Here is a 9503-nt window from a genome sequence, read left to right as displayed (position 1 = left end):
TGAAAATTGCATATATATATAGTGATCTCTCTAGGTTCCATTGGATATCAATATGCAGTTTCTAAATATGTTTCATTGGATAGTTAATTGAGGGTTTCTTGATCAATTCATAGGATATGAAAATTGCATAGGATAACAATATATGTTCCATTGGAATCCTATAAAGATCAATTTCTCTGTAGTTGTAGTGAAACAATTTTCTGCGGCATTCTTTGATCCAAGGTTATGAAAATTGGGTATAGTGATCTCTCTAGGTTCCATTGGATAGCAATATGAAATTTTTATATATGTTCCATTGGATAGTTAATTAAGGGTTTCTTGATCAATTCATAGGATACGAAAATTGCATAGGATAGCAATATGTTCCATTGGAATCCTATAAATATCAATTTCTCTTTAGTTGTAGTGAAACAATTTTCTGCGGCTTTCTTTGATCCAAGGTTGTTGTCTTCTCTGTATACTCAGTTTCTCTTACTCGAGGTTAAGTAATGTAATTGATGAGTTATATATGCATGCGCAGATATCACTTTATTCTGCTATCCATTGATGTTGGCAAGGCATTAATAACTGTCTTAGACTCGAGATGTAACGCCGAAGAGGATTATGCGGACATGACTGCAATGCTCAAGAAGTGAGTCCAGTCAATACCGGGACCATATCGGCATGCAACTTTCGTTCATGGGCTGATATCAAGTAATCATTTTCTTTGCCTGGCAGGGTTTGGAAGAAGTTCACCAATAAGGTTCCCAGTCTAAACAAAGAGTTGCGATTTACGCACCCCAACATAAGTAGTACTAGCTAGTTCCGCGCATCTGTAGTTGATTCAAATTTTCATCAATATATCATTACCATGCTTGCTTATCAGTTTGATTGAACTCTATTCTCATAAAGGATATGTACCAAGAAGAAGGGACTGTTTTATGTGGATACTATGTTTGGAAGTTCATTCGCCACTCGACCTCTGAGCGGGGTTTCTCTAAGGAACTATTTGAAGTACGTAAATAATATTCACAAATTTATTTTATATATTACGATCAATTGTGTTGATTTTTATTCGTATATATGCATGTATTGACCCCCTTCTTTAGATTAGATCTCCGAGATGCGGGATGAACTCCTACCATTTGATCGCATACGAGCAATTCAAGAGGAATTGGCGGGATTCTTTCTTGACCACGCCATACGTAAAGACGGAGAATACCATATGGATTTGTGATTGGATATTAATTAGATGATGTTAGGAATTGTAAAAGATGTTATATTGTATATATATGTTAGGGATTGTAAATGGTTTCCTTCATTTTCTTATTAGCTAGCGTCAAGTTCTTTCTATGTGTATAGTAGCTAGCGTCAACCAAGCACGGAGAAAGAGAGACCACTTCTCTCTATTAGATAGATAACACAATATGAAACCACTAAATTAACCCTCCAAAACACCCCACCCCCCCGCATTCAAAAAATAATAAAAAACCCAGCTCCGGCCAGATGCTGACGCATGGATGCCATTTGGTCCTGGTTGGCATGACCAACCGGGACTAAAGTTCCTCCTGCCTGGGCTCCCCGCAGCGGCCACGTGGAGCTCCTTTGGACCCGGTTCATAAGCCAACCGGGACTAAAGGTTTGGGCCTTTACTCCCGACCCTTTAGTCCCGGTTCAAGAACCGGGGCTAATGGGCCTCTAAAACCGGGACAAATGGGCATTTTTTACTAGTGTATATAAGACCAGCAGAAAAATAAATCATCATTATATAAGGTCGTGGGAACGTATCTCGTGCACCATCATAATTGATGCTACCGATGCTTCGGACCTCATTGCACATTCAAAATGTTTAAAACAAATTGAAAATAAATTAGTGCATTAACACAACATCAATTTATGTTGTCAGAGAAGTTTAAATTAAAATCTAAAACATTGCTCGAGATACAAAAATGATCAATTTGACATTAATGTGCTAATGGACCAAAACTGAAGCCCAACTTGTGTTACGTACTATTCGGTGTCAAATTTATCATTTTGTATCTCAAGCAATATTTATAATTTTGATTTGAATTTTTGGGAAAATATACATTAATGTTGTGTGAATGTAATAAAAAAGTTTGGATTTTTAGAACACTTTTGAATGCTCAACGGGGACCGGTGCATCGGTAGCACCGATTGCCCCGGTGCACCAAATACATCCCTATAAGTTCATTCCGAGTCAATACTTGGAAGAAAAAGAAGAGGAGCTTGGACGAGTGGTAAGACGGACTAAATGCCTCAAACTGCAACAAGCTTGCAACCTAGCTAAGGCTACAAACACTAGTAGAAAAAGGGCCTTTAGTCCCGGTTCGGTTGGGCCATTAGTCCCGGTTCTCGAACCGAGACTAATCAACCGGGACTAATGCTGGCCCCGGTTCGGCCCCCAACCGAGGCTAATAGCCTTCCACATGGAGGGGCTGGGAGCGAGGGGGGAGGGGTATTAGTCCCGGTTCATATTACGAACCGGGGCTATTTCTTCGCTGTTTTTTAAGAAATTTTTGGGTTTAGGGTTTTGCACTAAATTGGATGGGCTATTTTGTTTCCCCCAATTGTCCCATTTATTTGTTACATATATATTGCACATCGTCACAAATATATTACACCATCTCATCCGTCGTGCTTTGTCGAACATATTTACAAAATGTAGACACGAGTTACATGCACATATATGCATCTTTTTTACACTATATCATTTCATATCATTTCCGTCGAATGACAATAGTATTCTAATCGATCATATAACAACTCATCATCATCTTAATCATATACCAAATTATCATATGATACACATAAAGTAAAACAGAGAAATATCATAATAGTCATCATATGCATGCATCCTAATCGATCATGTCAAGTAATAATATAAAATAGAATAACTTGTCTCTCATAAGACCTAGTCCTCGCTCTTAGGTACAATGTCATAAAACAGAATAACACCTATGTCTCCATGATGAAGCACAGAGATCCAACGGTCTCCAACTTGTGGCTTGCAAACCTTCTTTATTTCTCTCCATGCTTCAATTTGGAGCCTTTCTGATCTTGATTTGAGGTTACTCGAGTATGGAGCATCAAACTCAGGCCTCAGCGGGCTTCTAATTTTCATTTGACCTTCTGGGTGCATCAACAGAGGCACTACATCATGTGGCAGTTGTTGTTGAAGAACATAATAATAACCTAGTTAGCAATGTAATCAACACCATTATTGCAATAGTAGAGCGTACTTAATTAGGAAACTCTTACCAAGATATATCGGCGAATGTCATAAGGCCTCAACCTATGCCCTAGTGGCATGTAAAATGTAGAATTTTGGCCAATTCCAAAATTATACGGAAGGTATCCCTAGTAACCAGAACACCAGCAACAAGAAAGTGGAAAAGAACATCCTTCTCCTCCCAAGTTAGATGTGATCCATACGTGTAGTGTGTCGTGTCAATTAATTTCCGCAATTCACTCGAAGAAACGAAATATGCTGTAAATTATAATTTAACAAATTTAGTATATGGATGAACACCAACTATTTCTAAATATAAATGCAAATTACTTGACAAATATGGTTGAGAAACTCTCATGGAGGTAAAACAAGAAGCATATCATCGACAACCACCCAAATGTCGATGTTGCCTGGCATATTATCTTCAGGACGAAGATCGAAGGTTATTTCCATACCCTCCTGAAATCCATATGCCTTGCAAAGATCTTCCCACTTTGGGCACCCAAATTCTGTTTGAAAATCTGAATTAAATACTTTGATAACAAATGTGTGACCATGTATAGTCCTCAGGTTAGCGCTCCTCGTCTCAATTCCCTCGTGGTCTTCGAAACCGAGCCTCTCCAACACATATCTTCTTGCATGGAAAGGGAGGAACATATCTTCATTCTGGTCAAGCTTCATGCTGAAGAACCTATCGTCTCGTAGGTGAGGCGTGTCGCACATACCCTGACAGTCGCCGTAATATTCACACTCCCAATATTCATCATCAAATATATCCTGTTTTAATGTGGTAAATGTATAAACAACAATCGTGACACTATATGGAAAAAATTGAACATCTTTATATATAAACATACCAAGGCCACTCGGACATTCCGGCAAAACTTAGCACAACTAATTAGCAAGCAAAAGTGAGTAACTCACTACTGTTTTATGCATTAACACCAACAAAAGGATGATATTTGTAGGTTGGTGAAATATGTATGTGCCCTTTTTTTCCTCTCCAAAGTTTAAATAAGTTGTTTGAAACCATTGGTTGTCTAATTCAAACCAAGTATATTGTGCCTACTTACATGAAATTTACAAACAAGATTTTTTCCTTCTTTCTAGTTAGCCCATCAAAAGATCTTCAACAAACATATCTTGATTTTATTAACATGCATCTCAAGGTGACATCTTGAACCGATCGATGGCCCTAAAATCAAAATGACAGCAGCTGGCTGGTAAATAGAGCGGGAGGGGAGGGGGCGGCGGCTCCTGGAGGGCGGTGGACATCACAAAATTCCAACTCCCTCTTATATAGGAGGAGCTTTGGTCCCAGGTCGTGGCTCGAACCGGGACTAAAGAACCCCTTTAGTCCCGGGTCGAGCCACGACTAGGGACTAAAGACCCCTTTTCGGCAGGCGAAGCGGCGGGAAACGAGCGTCTATAGCCCCGGGTCGTGGCTCGACCCGGGACTAAAGGGGCCTTTAGTCCCGGTTCGTGGCTCGAACCGGGACTAAAGTCTTGGGCTGGCTCCGGCGCGACGCAGTGCAAACCGTTAGTCCCACCTCCCCAAGCGAGGAGCGCCGGCAGTGCTTTATAAGCACCGCTGCGCATGCTCTTTCGAGCTCAGCACCGCTGCGCGTGCTCTTTCGAGCTCCTCTCTAAATCAGGCTTACGGGCATAAACGCACTCTAAATTTAAAAATTGAAAATATATGTGAAATTAAAAACAAAATTCAACCTAAATTCAAAGTGAATCACTTTGAATTTGGGTTGAATTTTCTATATAAATTCTCATACAGTTTCAATTTTTTCATTATTTTTGTTTTGTTCTTTGCTTTATTTATTTTGTTTTTTCTATTTACACCTAAATATTTAGTTTTCAAATTTGAATTCTTTGGGTTTAATTTTTTTCTCTTCTATTTTAGATTTCTGTAAAAATATTTTAACCAAAAAACTTTATGAAAATTCTTTTGGGTTGATCTTTTTTTGTTTCTTTTTAGTTAATATTTTACTTCATTCTTTTTAACAAATAAGCACTTTGATAATTTTAGTTGATTATTTTTAGTTCATTCACTTTAGTTAATGTTTTAGTTGATTCTTATTAGTTGACTCTTTTTTTGTTTTCTATTAAATATTCTAACAAATTTTCAACAATTTCTGACTTCATTTGGTATTTTCCGTGCATTTACTTATTTTTCTGAAGCTAGTTGACCCTGAAATTGAAAAGCACTACACATGAACTCTGAAAATGTTGAAAATTGGCATGGTGTCATCATTTCACCCACATTGCATGTGCTAAAAAGTTGAGAGGGTTACGACAAAAACAGGATGCACTTCGTGTACAAAACGGACAAACTCTCTCGAAATATTAGGGTTTCGAACGAGAACTCATCTGTTACAAAGAGATTTCAATGTTTTGAACTTATTTGAACTCCGTACTTTTTTTGTGTTCAAAATGCACCATTCAAGGGAAAATCACAAATTTTCAACAATTTCTGACTTCATTTGGTATATTTCGTGCATTTACTTATTTTGTTTGAGCTAGTTGACCCTAAAATTGAAAAGCACTACAAATGAACTCTGAAAATGTTGAAAGTTGGCATGGTATCATCATTTAAGCCACACAGCATGTGCTAAAAAGTTGAGAGGTTTACGACAAAAACTAGACGCACTTCGTGTACAAAACAGACAATCTCTCTCGAAGTATCACGGTTTCGAACGAGAACTCATGTGTTCCAAAGGATTTCATTTTTTTGAACTTATTTGAACTCCATACTTTTTGTGTGTTCAAAATGCACCATTCAAAGGCACATCACAATTTTTCAACAATTTCTGACTTCATTTGGTATTTTCCGTGCATTTACTTATTTTTTTGAAGCTAGTTGACCCTGAAATTGAAAAGCACTACAGATTAACTCTGAAAATGTTGAAAGTTGGCATGGTATCATCATTTTACCTACATAGCATGTGCTAAAAGGTTGAGAGGGTTACGACAAAAACTGGATGCACTTCATGTACAAAACGGACAATCTCTCTCAAAGTATCATGGTTTCGAACGAGAACTCATGTGTTACAAAGGGATTTCATTTTTTTTGAACTTATTTGAACTCCATACTTTTTGTGTGTCCAAAATGCACATTAAATTGCCCATCACAAATTTTCAACAATTTCTGACTTCATTTGGTATTTTTCGTGCATTTAATTATTTTTTTGAGCTAGTTGACCCTGAAATTGAAAAGCACTACAAATGAACTCTGAAAATGTTGAAAGTTGGCATGGTATCATAATTTCACCCACATAGCATGTGCTAAAAAGTTGAGAGGGTTACGACAAAAGCTGGATGCACTTCGTGTAAAAAACGGACAATCTCTCTCAAAGTATCAGGGTTTCGAACGAGAACTCATGTGTTACAAAGGGATTTCATTTTTTTGAACTTATTTGAACTCCATTCTTTTTGTGTGTTCAAAATGCACCATTCAAAGGCACATCACAAATTTTCAACAATTTCTGACTTCATTTGGTATTTTCCGTGCATTTACTTATTTTTTTGAAGCTAGTTGACCCTGAAATTGAAAAGCACTACACATGAACTCTGAAAAGGTTGAAAGTTGGCATGGTATCATCATTTTACCTACATAGCATGTGCTAAAAGGTTGAGAGGGTTACGACAAAAACTGGATGCACTTCATGTAGAAAACGGACAATCTCTCTCGAAGTATCATGGTTTCGAACGAGAACTCATGTGTTACAAAGGGGTTTCATTTTTTTTGAACTTATTTGAACTCCATACTTTTTGTGTGTTCAAAATGCACCATTCAAAGGCCCATCACAAATTTTCAGCAATTTCTGACTTCATTTGGTATTTTTCGTGCATTTAATTATTATTTTTGAGCTAGTTGACCCTGAAATTGAAAAGCACTACAAATGAACTCTGAAAATGTTGAAAGTTGGCATGGTATCATAATTTCACCCACATAGCATGTGCTAAAAAGTTGAGAGGGTTACGACAAAAACTGGATGCACTTCGTGTAAAAAACGGACAATCTCTCTCGAAGTATCAGGGTTTCGAACGAGAACTCATGTGTTACAAAGGGATTTCATTTTTTTGAACTTATTTGAACTCCATACTCTTTGTATGTTCAAAATGCACCATTCAAAGGCACAACACAAATTTTCAACAATTTCCGACTTCATTTGGTATTTTCCGTGCATTTACTTATTTTTTTGAAGCTAGTTGACCCTGAAATTGAAAAGCACTACACATGAACTCTGAAAATGTTGAAAATTGGCATGGTATCTTCATTTCACCCACATAGCATGTGCTAAAATGTTGAGAGGGTTACGACAAAAACTAGATGCACTTCTTCTACAAAACGTACAATCTCTCTCGAAGTACCGGGGTTTCAAATGAGAACTCGTCTGTTATAAAGGGATTTCGTTTTTTTGCACTTATTTGAACTCTATACTTTTTGTGTGTTCAAAATGCACCATTGAAAGGAACATCCCAAATTTTCAACAATTTCTGACTTCATTTGGTATTTTCCGTGCATTTACTTATTTTTTTGAAGCTAGTTGACCCTGAAATTGAAAAGCACTAAAGATTAACTCTAAAAATGTTGAAAGTTGGCATGGTATCATCAATTTACCCACATAGCATGTACTAAAAAGTTGAGAGGGTTACGACAAAAACCGGATGCACATCATGTAGAAAACGGACAATCTCTCTCGAAGTATCATGGTTTCGAACGAGAACTCATCTGTTACAAAGGGATTTCATTTTTTTTGAACTTATTTGAACTCCATACTTTTTGTGTGTTCAAAATGCACCATTAAAAGGAACATCCCAAATTTTCAACAATTTCTGACTTCATTTGGTATTTTCTGTGCATTTACTTATTTTTTTGAAGCTAGTTGACCCTGAAATTGAAAAGCACTACACATGAACTCTGAAAAGGTTGAAAGTTGGCATGGTATCATCATTTTACCTACATAGCATGTGCTAAAAGGTTGAGAGGGTTACGACAAAAACTGGATGCACTTCATGTACAAAACGGACAATCTCTCTCGAAGTATCATGGTTTCGAACGAGAACTCATGTGTTACAAAGGGATTTCATTTTTTTTTGAACTTATTTGAACTCCATACTTTTTGTGTGTTCAAAATGCACCATTCAAAGGCCCATCACAAATTTTCAGCAATTTCTGACTTCATTTGGTATTTTTCGTGCATTTAATTATTTTTTTTGAGCTAGTTGACCCTGAAATTGAAAAGCACTACAAATGAACTCTGAAAATGTTGAAAGTTGGCATGGTATCAAAATTTCACCCACATAGCATGTGCTAAAAAGTTGAGAGGGTTACGACAAAAACTGGATGCACTTCGTGTAAAAAACGGACAATCTCTCTCGAAGTATCAGGGTTTCGAACGAGAACTCATGTGTTACAAAGGGATTTCATTTTTTTGAACTTATTTGAACTCCATAATTTTTGTATGTTAAAAATGCACCATTCAAAGGCACAACAACAATTTTCAACAATGTCTGACTTCATTTGGTATTTTCCGTGCATTTACTTATTTTTTTGAAGCTAGTTGACCCTGAAATTGAAAAGCACTACACATGAACTCTGAAAATATTGAAAATTGGCATGGTATCTTCATTTCACCCACATAGCATGTGCTAAAAAGTTGAGAGGGTTACGACAAAAACTAGATGCAGTTCTTGTACAAAACGTACAATCTCTCTCGAAGTATCGAGGTTTCAAATGAGAACTGATCTGTTACAATGGGATTTCATTTTTTTGAACATATTTGAACTCCATAATTTTTGTGTGTTCAAAATGCACCATTAAAAGGCACATCACAAATTTTCAACAATTTCTTACTTCATTTGGTATTTTCCGTGCATTTACTTATTTTTTTGAAGCTAGTTGACCCTGAAATTGAAAAGCACTAAAGATTAACTCTAAAAATGTTGAAAGTTGGCATGGTATCATCAATTTACCCACATAGCATGTACTAAAAAGTTGAGAGGGTTACGACAAAAACTGGATGCACATCATGTAGAAAACGGACAATCTCTCTCGAAGTATCATGGTTTCGAACGAGAACTCATCTGTTACAAAGGGATTTCATTTTTTTTGAACTTATTTGAACTCCATACTTTTTGTGTGTTCAAAATGCACCATTAAAAGGAACATCCCAAATTTTCAACAATTTCTGACTTCATTTGGTATTTTCCGTGCATTTACTTATTTTTTTTGAGCTAGTTGACCGTGAAATTGAAAAGC

This window comes from Hordeum vulgare, chromosome 7H (assembly GCF_904849725.1).
Source record: "Hordeum vulgare subsp. vulgare chromosome 7H, MorexV3_pseudomolecules_assembly, whole genome shotgun sequence".
Lineage (NCBI taxonomy): Eukaryota > Viridiplantae > Streptophyta > Magnoliopsida > Poales > Poaceae > Hordeum > Hordeum vulgare.
This window is presented reverse-complemented; position numbering follows the sequence as displayed.